This window comes from Sturnira hondurensis, unplaced genomic scaffold (assembly GCF_014824575.4).
Source record: "Sturnira hondurensis isolate 20B ecotype Veracruz unplaced genomic scaffold, ASM1482457v3 Scaffold0002638, whole genome shotgun sequence".
Lineage (NCBI taxonomy): Eukaryota > Metazoa > Chordata > Mammalia > Chiroptera > Phyllostomidae > Sturnira > Sturnira hondurensis.
In genome coordinates, this window is record NW_028075269.1 from 14,258,837 (window position 1) to 14,272,221 (window position 13,385).

General features: G+C 36.2%; 1 pseudogene; it reads right to left on the reverse strand.

Annotated features, from left to right (window-relative positions):
* Positions 1-1,366: 1,366 nt before the first annotated feature.
* Positions 1,367-2,370, reverse strand: LOC118983205 (meiosis 1 arrest protein-like; annotated as a pseudogene).
* Positions 2,371-13,385: the final 11,015 nt, after the last annotated feature.

The window sequence follows — 13,385 nt, forward strand, 5'->3', positions numbered from 1 at the left end:
CCTTAACATGAACTTTTCTCCTTCTCCACTTTATATCAGTACTGCATGCTTTTTATTAGTAAATAAAATCCTAGAAAAATATTGCTGTAGACATTTTCTTTTACCTTCTAAACTTAATTTTTCACTAAAGCTTGTCCTCACTCATTGTTTTCTGTTTATTCCACTGCTGCTACTTCAGTCCATTGCTCTGTCACCTCAAACCTAAATTACTGTGACATCTGGTAATTGGTCCCTTTACCTTCAGCAGTCTCTGTCCACTTCAGTGAGACTAATCCCTGTGAAACTCTGGTTTCATCATGTTAGTAAAGGACTCCAGGTATTATTATGGCTTCCCATTTGGAATCAAGTCCAATTTCCTTCCCTGGACTGTAAAGCCAGTCATTCCTTCAACTTTATTTTCTGCTACTTTCACATTGTGCAATGATTTCAAGACTGCTTACCTTTACACTATCCTCATATATTTGTTGGCCAATTTCCTGCACTCAAGTGCAATGTATTATACTGCATCATATTCTCTATTTAGAATTTTCCAATTCCTATGTGCTCAAAACTGCCCCAGTGTTGACTTCCCCTATCATAGATACACTTCAAAAAGCAACTCTATCTCTCCTTCAAAAATGCATACATTTTGGCTCTGGATAGGTATACGAGAACTCACGCACATGCATTATTATTTAATAGGCTCATAAATGATAGACTATAGTGGACTATAACAATTCATCTAGCACACTCTACATAGTATATATAGTAGACCTTAAGTGCTCATTCATATATTTGAGTCTATGAATCATACACAAAGCACATTTGAAATTTGGGGTGGATATATTTTGGTTCAGTTTTGACTGACCCCGTTCTCTAGGGCCGCTAGGTGCCCTCTCGGGAGCCCGCTTTGGCAGTTGCTTTCGTCTCCCCTGCCTCCAGTTTGGTGATGTCTCTCCCTCCAGAAGACCTCTATTTAATCTTGGCTCAGTGTCGGTTCTTTTCCTCTGTTCACAGGCCCTGTCGATATGGTTGAGGTGCAAGCATGCCTTAAATTAGACCGTCATTATTATCTACCACATTAAAAATGAAAAACTTAAGAAAAAGATATGATTCACGGTGTTATTATGTAGTGTAGCCTCTGTCCTATTGTTGAAGTATCAGAGTCTTCGCCTCTAACCTAGTTGTCCCTTGCTGTCTGGGCTCAATTAAGCTCAGTTTTCCAACTGGCCGCTTTTCAGAAATGCTTTTCTCACTCCCACCGCGTACACTAAACCACTTCATGCAATCCTCCCCTAGACCTCGAGTACTCTCTCTCCTCTGATGACTCACCAATCCACAGTCCTAACCCTCGACTAGGATTACGATAGCCTATATAATATGTGTTTCAGGAGTATGTACTTGGATTCTCGGTGGCTCTGGAATTCCTCCTGAAAGACTGTGCAGAAAGAAGAAAATGAACATGTTCTTGATCTGTTCCACTGTTATGTAGCCAGGCTTTGACGAAAATCTCCATGCCGACAGCATCATTGTCTACAGTGTGAATGTCAATGTCAGTTCCCAGCAAAGATCTCTCATCATTGCTGAGCTCTTCAGTGGGGGATGCTGAATCCATATACCCTGGCAGGTGTGTCCAACTTTTTGGCGTCTCTGGGCCACACTGGAAGAAGAAGAGTTGTCGTGGGCCACACATTAAATACACAAACACTAATGAAAACAACAAAAAAATATCTCATAGTGTTTTCAGTGAATTTACAGTTTTGTTTTGTGCGGCGTTCATGGCCATCCTGGGCTGTATGCTACCCACAGGCTGCAGGTTGGACACCCCTGCCTAGGGCTTCCTTTGTGATCTCAACCAGCAGAAGTGACCTGACTTTGACTAGGTCTGTATCTATCAATCCTTCCTCCAATTGTTCGACCTCTTCTTTTCTGGGTTGGGATGTCAGAACAGTAATCTCCAGGGAAGTTTAGGCCAGAATTGTGTCTGTGGTCACGTGTCTGCAGCACCGTTTGAAGTGTGAGAGCCCAACTTACACTGCCCCCTGCAGGGAAGTGCCCCGTGGTATGAAACAACCTTCTCTCTGTAGCATGTGGAGTTCTGAGATGCAGGCCTGCAGCCTGGCCCAGTTCCTTTCCACTTGCACAAATGGGAGAATGCACTCGTGCTGGTTGCGTACTATTCTGTATAGGCTGAGAAGAGACATATGCATACTATGCATACAGCTGGGGCCCATCAAGCGGCAGGCTGGAGAGAGAAAGTTCTGGAGAGCCTTGCCAAGGCGGGAGCAGATATCAGCCCAGAATAGTATGCATATGGAGAAGCCTTAGAGTTTGCTGGTAGATCTGTGCTGGAGTGGGGGGCCCTTTATGAGTAGTTAGCCCACCAAACATGGCAGCCAGACCACAGGTAGAACTACAGCCATCACCTGGTCGTTTGGCACCTGGTGCGCCAGAGATTTGTTTATGGTGAGATGGAAGTCTCCTATTCTGCATAAGTGACCAGTTACACCAATAGTATTTCTTCACATAAGGTGTGAACATTAGTATTATTAACATGAATACAAGCACTGAGACATTACTGCAGGTTAGTCCATTAAATGAAATTTTGACAACCTTTTCAAGCAAACCACCCTTCCCAAGCTGATGAGGGTATATTGGCTGTAGATAAACATACACTCCTAAATTTTGGGGGATTGGTCTAGGAAGATATTATAAAGTATGAAAAACGTCCCCCGATTAACCATCTCTTTCTCAGATATTTTATATGCTTGAGATCACTTGAATAATTCCCATTACAATTTATTCTGGCTTAAAAATAGTCATATACATTTTTACATGTTTTTTCTCTCAGTTGAATTAGTCAGGAATTTGCAAAGATTTGGTTGTTTATTTGCTCACCTGAGATTAACTTGGTGACTTGGAGAGTTCAACTCTTGGTTGGGCTGGTCTGGAGCTACGCAGGCCCTTTCATTTTACCATGTAATCTCAGGTGTCTTTGTATGTTCTCACCACACAAAGGGTAATCAAGTTTTTTAAGTAAGTGTTGCCTATGGGCTTCACAGGCCAGATCAGAAGCTATAAGTTTTTTTAAATGCTAGGGCCCAAACGGGTGTGGGATCATTTCTGCCATACTTCATTGGTCAAAGTAGTTAGAGGTCAGTCCAGGTTTAAAAGTAGGGACCACAAACCCCACCTTATAATGTTCTATTTTCAGCCATCTCTAAGTTGTCATATTGAAAGTAAGTAAATTCAATGATTTTGTTTTCTATGAAGGAAGAAAAGTCATTTAAAAGTTACCTGAAAATGAGGCATATGTAATGCTAATGTCTGGGCATTTGGTATTTCATCTTACATTAAGTGTATTGGTATAGATTGTATTTAAAAGGAAATAGAAGAAAACAGAAGCACACCCTAGATTTGCTTTTCTTCCATGCCCAAAATTTTAGGAGCAAAAATAAACCTAGAGAGGTTTAATTTACATATGCTATATTGTAAAACAGTGAAAAGTAGCGCACATTATTCCTAATTATGTTATAGCGTTTTTTCTTCTTTTTCTTACATTAACTGAATGTTCAAAGTACGTTGTTGAAGAACCAAAATGAGGGAATCCTGTTCTCTAATCATCTAATACTGGACTTATTCTGTCATGCACACTTGAGAATACCAATAAAAAGAACAGCTATTTATTGATAAAAAGATTTGATATAAGTTTTAGCTTGACTGTAATTTAATTTCTTCTGCTGTTGAATTTCTGTAACCTTCTGCAACCTTCCTATTCTGTTTGGAGTGCCTTATTTTCTTTCTTTCTTTATTGAAGCCTATCTAAAGTAGTCTGTTTTCTAGCATCTCCAGAGCATATTTGAAAAGCTATCTTCTTAATCTTACTGGATTTCATCTTTTGATCATGCGTATCTAAAAACGGGCCACAATGCCTAGGTTGGCTCAAACTGACATCTCATTATTATATCAGTAAAGACGCTTCACTGTTGGGGAATTTTCAGGAAATGTAGTGATAGTTCTTTATATTTTGGAAGATTTCATGAGCAAATGCTTTAAAGATTCTCTCTTTTTTTAAATTTAAGAAAGAGGTTTAAGAAATGTTGAGAGGCCATGGCACATATTTTTCATTTTGATTTTTCTCCTTATTGGTGGGCAGCAACATGAAGTTTTACCAAATACCTTCTTTGGGCTTCCTGTGCACATCAGATTCTAATCTTTAATCTTACTACATTCTTTTTTAAGCTTATTGGCTGTCATATGTGTCTTCTGTTTGCTGACAACTCTTTATTTTAATCCTGGTGCATTTGGAGACATTTTCTACTGGAGATAAGGATCAATATAGAGAGAGATGACCTAAGTTTCATGAAAAGGAAAGCCAGACTTTGGTGATATTTAGTGAGATGAGGGTGACAGGTAGTAATGGGATGGTACAGAGGGGATAAAAGGAGCCAGCTGGAAAGAAAATGCAGAAAAGCATCACATCTATTTTTTCTGTCCAGTTCAGCACCATTGAAAAATAAAACTAGGGAAGACATAAAAAATAAAGTAGTGATAATGAAAGTGATAAAAAGTAGAAACTGTAAGGGAGTCAAGGAGATACAAAGATAAAAAGCATTGTAGCTTGATTTAATTTTGTAAGTATTTTAGTTCACATAAACACCATGGTACCAAATTTGGTAGGATTTTATATTATCTGCATTCTGGTGCATTTATTTGATGCTATAAACCAAAACAGGAAGTAATTATAAACATTTGTTCATTATATTCTATTGAAAATAATCTTTTATGCTTTAATTGTAATTTTCATAAAAAATAAGAAGTCTATATTTCCATTTAGAAATCAGACATAATGAAAGAAAAAAACCATTGTGATATTAAAAATATAGCTATATTATTACTATAATGTTTAGTTTTTTGTAAGTGGTGACAATTTATTTTGACTCAGTCTTCATTACAATATGGATTTTCTGACAAAACTATTCTGGGTACTATCATTTGGATCTCAGGTTCTCATTGAAAGATAGATGACATCTCTCCAGCATAATCTGATGTTTAAAAAAAGTATTAAAAAAATAAATTTAAAAAATTGATTCTCGGTACACAAAGCAACTCTATGGGTTATGATTATGGTTCAGGCATATACAGGGGAATAATCTGAGGCAGTACCTTCCTCAGGCCAAATACATACTGTGCATTCTGTCTACTCAACATCATGGTCCTAGTTATTGCCATTGTAAAAGCAGAAGCTTCCTTAGAGAAAACATTGCTGGAGTCAAGCAGAGTTTAATACCCAGTTTTTTAAAAGACCATTTTAAATCACAGAATTGAAGATGCATAATATATAGGGTCTCCCAGAAGCAGCACCTGCTTGCGTGTGATTGGTAAGACAACAATATGAGTGTAGTAATTTATAGTTTTAATTTGAACATTTCATCTAAAATGTCATATGGTGTGCTTGAGTGTGAGATTGCTATGTTACAGAATTACATGCTTATGATTTTGTAATAAAATATTTTCTGATAAAAAGGGGCACTATTTGTGCCAGACCCTGTATACAGGCGGTGTGGTGATTGCTGGGGTAGGGAGAATGAGGGAGGAGACAGCGGCAGGAAGCTATAGGAGGGATCCATGGTGATGGAAGGAAACTTCACTTGCCATGTTGAACACACAGTACCTTGCACAGGTGATGCGTTGTGGAACTGTGCACCCGAAACTTGTATAGTTTGTTAACCAGTGTCACACCAATAAATTCAATAAAAAAGAAAAAAAGGAATTTCACTACTGCTAAGTTTATGAAAAAGGACAATTGCTGTTTTTCAGCTTGATAGATAAAAAGGGGCACTTTAAGTGACTTACTTACCACTCTAAAATATTTTAAAAGCTCCCTGCAGAGTTTTTACAAGTATTTGTGTTCACTGAGATGATTTATGTACTCAACTCATTAAAGTATTTTAAAATGATCTTTAGCAAGGTGAGCCTTAGACAAGAAAATTAATTCAGTGCTGAGAATATAAATAGAATACTGTAATCATAAAGATAATAGAAATCAGCTCTTTCTTATCCAACACAAACTCCTTTAAAAAAAATCAGCCATCTTCTTTAATTACATTTTTATTGTGTTTTTTTATTTATACCATATTCCTCTGCTGGGTAAGCTTATAATTGTAGACAGGTCTACCTGATGTATTTAAATTAAGATCGGGTGGACCCAAACTCACAGGATTTATTCTTTTGTTCAGCAACTAAACAAAGAAAAAAATAAATCTAGTTTTTAAGAAAATGGAAAACTTTTTGATGGACTAGATATATTGCCATATTTCTGCATTCTGAGTAAAGGAAAAAAAGATTATTTATATTCCAGACATTGTGCTAAATGTTTTGCAAAAACTATCAAATTTTATCCTTAAACATTACCTTATGAAAAAAATATTGCTGGTCTCTTAATTTTGCTAGTATTAGATATTCCAACGTATTCAGATCGATAAGGTTCTTTATTAGCTCTCCACTGTGGAATGTCCAGAAGAAGGGGTAGCTTCAGTTTTGAGAAGTTCCAATAGCAAAACTGTATCACTTAAGGACGTATTTTTTTTCATTCCCAATTTTATGAACTACACATTATCAGCATCACTCTAAAACAGCCCTCCTTCTATATGGACTAGCATTGGTTACAACTCCTAGTACTAGATATTTTTTTCATTTATGTCCAGAAAAAATAATGTTTTTTTTTGTCCCAACATTGCGGGCGTTCTTAAATTATTCTATTTAGATTGGTTTGAGTTACAGATTCACTCCCGACTTCCTCATTTTGGTCAGAAGGATGCATCGTGATAATTAGTCAAGGTACCCTAGGGTATTTGGGGAATTGATGGTAACCCAAATAAAATTTGGACGTTTTTGAGTAAGGAGAACTAGAAAATCATGAATGAAAAATGTAAGAAGTGTTTTCTACAACATTAGGATCTCTTTAATAAATAAGAAAACAAAAATCTCAAGAAATGAAGCAACCGAACAATGCTCACTCAAAGTTGAAGCCAGTTCTGTACTTGGTTTTCAGAACTCCAATCCCATAGTTTCCAACTCCATGAAAAACACTGGATTTTATACACAGCCATGAACAGTACGCACCACGCTAGTATAGAGATACTTGGATTGCTCCTTCTAACTTTACTGGTGACTGATTTTGTATGGTTTAGGTAGATATCGTTAAAAACAACAAAAGAGCTATTTTAATTCAAGATTTTCACATAAAAATAATTGGAAAGTTACATGTCTATATTGTGCAGTGGAGTGTACCCCTGTTGTCAATTTGTTAAAGGATAAGCATATTTAGTGTTATGGTAGCTGGTCTAAAAAGACACGGTACCGTAGTTACTCTCATCTCTTCGTGCTCATTGCATGCCTCACATAAAGACTTTGTAATTGGCTCTGATCAACCTAGTACGCCAGAAGTGACATTCTAGAAGATCAGGCTTTAAGGTGACTGGTAGCCTCCACTTTCTGCCTTAATGAATCCAGAAGCCACAACATACAGAAGCCCAAGCCACAGAGGGAGGTCACATGGAGAACTAACCTGCTCTGATGATCATTGTCATCTGAGCCTAGCCAACAGCCAGGACCAAATGCCAACCATATTAGTGAGGCATCTTGCATATTGCAGGCTAATTTGACGTTGGCCTGATATCTTGACATCTCTGGCTGTTTGATCTTGCCCGGCCAATATCACACACAGCAGAAAAACTGCAACGCTGAGCCAAATCATCTCACAGATTAGAGGAAATGAGACAAGTTTTTGTTGTTCGAACTCCCTACATTTTGTTATGGTTTCTAATGCAGCAAGAGAAAAGCAAGAATGTCCATATCTATGATATGGTTCTTACATTAATTTGTAATCCCTGCCTATTATACCATTGGTAAGGAGGTTATTGATAATAACCTCAGAAAAATTGAACTCTTTGTATTTGACTCTATACTTTTTTCCCTAGGTATACTTTTCTGTTATTTTCATGTTAATACACACTCTAGTTTAGTCTGCTCTCTCTAGTGTCAGGAATAGTGTACTAAACACATAGAAAATTCCAAGTCTTTCTTCAAAGCATCCAAAGTTCAAAGCTTCAAGGAGAAATAAACATTCACACTCTTTATGAATGTTTATAGCTATTTATGTCTCTTTTAGTAATTGGACAGATTCATGCAAAGCTGCATTCAAGGAAAGGCCACTCTTGGCCAAAATGCACTTGGTAAAATCACCCACAGCTGTTGCTCAGAATGTTGTGTGTTTGTTTTAATTATTGCAAATTTGGGTTTCTCTCTGATTAAAAGATTACAGAAGTCCTTGACTTCTGAGATTAAGAGATAAGATTCCAACGCACTTCTCTGAACCAGAAAAAAAAATTTTGATAAAGTTTTTCACTGTTACTTTTTATATAATACTACTAGAAACCTTTCCCTCCTACTTTCCACTATTTCCAGTAATTTTGTTTATTAGCACCCATATCCATTTTGTGAGGACTGTACATGAGCAGAGCACATTCTTACTTTTTAAAAGATTTTATTTATTTATTTTTAGAGAGAGGGGAAGGGAAGGAAAAAGAGATGGAGTCAACATTAATGTGTGGTTGACTCTTGCATACCCCCTACTGGGGACCTGTCCGGCAGCTCAGGCACGTGCCCTGATTGGGAATCAAATCAGCAACACTTTGGTTCACAGGCCCGCACTCAATCTACTGAGTTACACCAGCCAGGACTTATTCTTACATTTTTAAAATAAATTAATGAATTAATGTCAGTTCAAGATTATGAGATTTCACTTTTTACATCTTTTATTTTTCTAACCTATACAAAGCCAATAAAGAGGCTGAACTAAATTAGGATAGGAGACATTAGTTACGATGGTCCAATAGTGTTTAATAGGATATTTGCCATTTTTAGTATTCATTGTACTTTTAACATAATGCATAATCTATAGTATACTATAAAAATGCAAACCTCAAGTCATATTTTCTCTGTAAAGTTGCTTCTTTAATTGCATCAACAAATAATTTTTAAAGGAAATTTACTATAGCCAAGTTATATTAGGAGTATGTGTTGTTTCTTACACAGATTAGTTTTCCAACAGATATATGATATCATGCTATCATATAAAATATTCATCACTTCTTAAGGCAGAACATGATTTTAGAATCCTATTCATTAAGAATCTCTAATCCTATGTAAGGTAAATTTACTGATCAACATAATGAACAGTTTATCATGTTATGGAAAAGCATGTGGCAAGTAGCAGAAATCCCCCAACCAATCCCCCAACCCCCCAACCAATATAGAGTATTCTATACCTCATTGGACTTCACCTTAGATCCTCTCCTGCAACCAAAAAACTCAGCAGTCAAGATGAGTAATAGGTTAATGCAGCATTTAAAAAATAAAACAATTGCAAAAAAATTGTGATAAACAAACTATCAAGTGTTAAAGAGAGGATTGGTATTATTGGTTTTTTCTTTGTCTTAGGCTCCCATATGGTTCAACAGGTCACTGCTCACAATCTGTGCCCTTAAGGATCTCAGCTTAGGGAGAACCAAAGAAGTAAAGCACAGGTAGATGCCGCACCGGGTCATCTGGGAAGTGCATTCCCATCCTGAGTAGTAACTGGTAAGACTAACTGACACCTTTCCAGAAAAAAACACCCTGCTACTGCTGCTCTTGTTGCTGTTAAATTAGTTTTATGGAAAGGTGTACCTGATACTCAAGTCTACCCAAAGCAGAGCACCTAAATATAATTATTCCTTTAAGTATCTTCTCTATTTTATTATTAATTCGTTGCAAGAGCTAATTGTTTCTACTCTGAATTTTAGGTGCTCCCATCTAATTAGCAATTAATTAGCTTTTTAAATAAAGTTAATTAATTTTTATCCCCTTCATCTGACAATCTCTGTTAGATTTTTCAAATCAGCATATTAACAAAAGTGGTACATGTTCATTGAGTTGTCTGATCTAATAAGCACTGAACATTTGTGGTCTTAGTTCTCTGAAAGCTTCAGGGTTTGGTAATGACACATTGCTACTATGAAGAAATATGAATGTATTCTGCTGAGTACTAATTCATTTTTATAATTGTACCATCTCCCAAGCATACTCAAAATTAGATGAGAGAAACAACAGCTAAGAAGTAAGAGACATCTTTATCTGCACGAATGCTCTACCATCTAGAAAAGACTTCAACTAAAGACACACGTTAAGATAAGTGATAGGTTTGGTAATTAATGTTCCCCATTTAAAAGGATTTAAGAGAATGTATTAATTTGCATATGTACTTTACATATGCATTTCAATATGATATCTAAAAGTTCTGAGAAAAAAAAATTTTTGATAAGAGATACTTACTATAATTTAAATAAAACCACACACTTTTATACAGTTATATAAGCAATTTTCCCGTATCCCAATTAGTTCATGAAGTTGTTTTCTTTTAATACCAGTTTTAGAAACAGATAAAAGGAGATTTGGATGATTTAAGTAATTTATCTAAGGTTCTGAGCTAAGGTAAGCCAAGCTAGAATTCAAAGTACTTGCTTTTTTGATACAAATTTTTTTGCCCACTTTATTTAGCAAAATTTTATTTTTATATATTTTTCCACTTCCTAAATGTTTTTAGGGCTACCCCAATACAGTGCCACAAATTGGGTGGCTTAAAACATGAATTTGTTCTCCCAAGTTCTGGAAGCCAGAAATCTGAACCTAGATACCCATAACATCGGTTCCTTGTAAAGGTTCTCAAGGAGAATCTGTTCCACGCCTCAATCCTGGCTTCTAGTGGCTCCTGGCCATCCTTGGCATCCTTTGACTTGTTGACACATGATTCTTATCTCTGCCATTGTCTTTGCATGTCCTTTCCTCTATTTCTCTGTATCTCAAATCCCTTGTGCTTTAGTCTCATTAGCATAATAGTCATTGGATTCAGGGACCAGCACAAACCCAAGATGCTTTTATCTCAAGACTCTTCACTTATGTACATCTGCAATGACCTTCTCTCCAAATAAGATCACATTCACAGGTACCAAGATTAGGACTTGGGCTTATGTTTTTGGGACCACGATGCAGCCCACTAGATATGTTTTATATTTTATGTTGATATTGATACAATAAAAGTATAGATATAGAATCAATTATAGAGAGAAAAATAGAAATCAAGTTATTTATGGAGATTTTTTACATTATGAATTCACAAAATGACTTTCTCCATACAAGGGGTTGCAAATACCAGGGAGAACAGTATTTAAAAGGACTGCATCAAAAGAGGAACAAGATCTTGACTGGGTTTATTATGAGTTTTGCCTTCATGACCTATCGGATGGGGGGGAGTGAAGGTACTGCTAAATGTCAAAAGAAGGCAGCAATAAACCATACTGGATGCGGAGGAGAGAATTTATTTTTGTTTCTGTTTGGCATCACCCACAAAATGCAAAGGGGCCCACACAGGGCTGCAAACCTTGCAATTAGGGAACAAAAAGCACAGATTCTACTAGATAAAATGGCTCACTAATGAGAAAAGGAGTAAATCGCTGCCTTATTTTTAAAGCATAATTCCCAACCTTTTAGGTAGTTCTTTTCAATGCTGTCACTCCATCACTCTCCAGTCATTTCTGACAGTTGGTTTCAGCCATGCAGAACTAATAGTTATTAAGGGAAGAGGTGTACCAAGCATGCATCTGGTTAAACTGATCATGACTAGTATACCCGAAAGAAGAAAGATGAAGGTGAGAAAAGGGACATATATTACACAACTGAATAATATGTTAACTCCTTACCCACAATGACTTCAGACCTTTACTAGGACATTTATTTGATATATTCTGTGACTCAAAAAATTATTCAGTTTACTGGCTTGTAACAAATAGCTTTCAGAATCGAACTTACAGTCTGTGTCATTCAACATCATAACTGCTTAATGAACTTATGTCCCAGATAACATAATAGGCATTTTGCTATACAAGAAGTATGAATAACTAAAGTGTTTAAAAAGTGGGTTAATGTAAGAGAAATTACAAAAAGGTTTTTAATTTATTTGAATAAGTGAAAAAAAGAACTGTTTTGGCATTTTTCAAGTGGGAAGATAATTACTATTATCTCGGGAAGAACCGAGGCAAAGTAGCTATTATGAAGAAAGGAGTCACTGAAAATGAATAATTGAATTACAAAAAGAGAAAAATGTTATGAAACTATTTATGAGGTCATTGAGTCAAAGTTTATAGCTATTGACTATGACATATGATCAATGGTAAGAGATTGAAAGGCCTTTACAAAATATGAATAATGTTCAAATCTTCTTCAGAGCAACTTGACCAGTGCTAGACAAGAGAGTGTGTCCCAGGGTGAACACTGAGTGACCTAGGATTGATAACAGGAGTTTAAACTCAACTTCTTTAGCTTCTTTTAAACTCAACTTCAATGAATTAATAAGTCATAGAACATGTGCTAATAATGCATAAATTGTGATTACTATCCAATACTAATTCCTTTCATTCTTCCTCAACCAATTCAGTTACATCAGCTCCCTAAGCCTTCTATTCAAGGTTTTGTAATTAGTTTTGCAATTATTCATTAATTATCAACTCTGCACATGGAGACTCTAAGGTGCTATGAGGCTGCAAAGATGAGCAGGATAAAGCATTTTGTGAGTATTTTTAATTTAGATAGAGAAGGGATATGCAGAAATAATTATATCACAACATAGAGAATACCAAATACCCTAAGAAAGGCACAGAAAACAATAGTATGATTTAGAAAGCATGAGGTTATTTCCTAATCTTAGAAAATAGAATGAGGACAGTTTTATGAGGATATTGGTTTTTGAACAGGACTTGGAATGATAAAACTGATTAGCTTCAGACATGTAAACAAGACTGGTAAAAGATTTTTCAGGCAGGAAGTACAATGTAGGGGAAACACAGAGACAACAAAAAAGAAATGTAGTAGAAATATGAACAGATTTGTTCAAGCATAGGAATTCTTGAAGGAGTCTGATAGATAATAACTTAGTAAGAGAAGATTGGGAGATCCTTAAATATTAGCTTAAGGGCTTTTTACTTTTTCCATAGGTGTGTGTGTGTGTGTGTGTGTATGTGTGTGTATGTGTGTATATATATGTATATATATATACACACACACCTATATGTGAAAATGTATATGTAAACATATATAATTTAAACATTTTAAATTGTTGTTCAAATACAGTTGTCTCCATTTTCATCGCACCATGGCCCCCCATTCCACCCACCCCAACCTGCCACCCTTGAACCCACCCCCTTTGGTTTTGTCCATGTGTCCTTTATATGTGCTCCTTGATGGCCCTTCTCCTACTGTCCCCTATTATCCCTCTCTCCCCTCCCATCTGGTTACTGTAAGATTGTTCT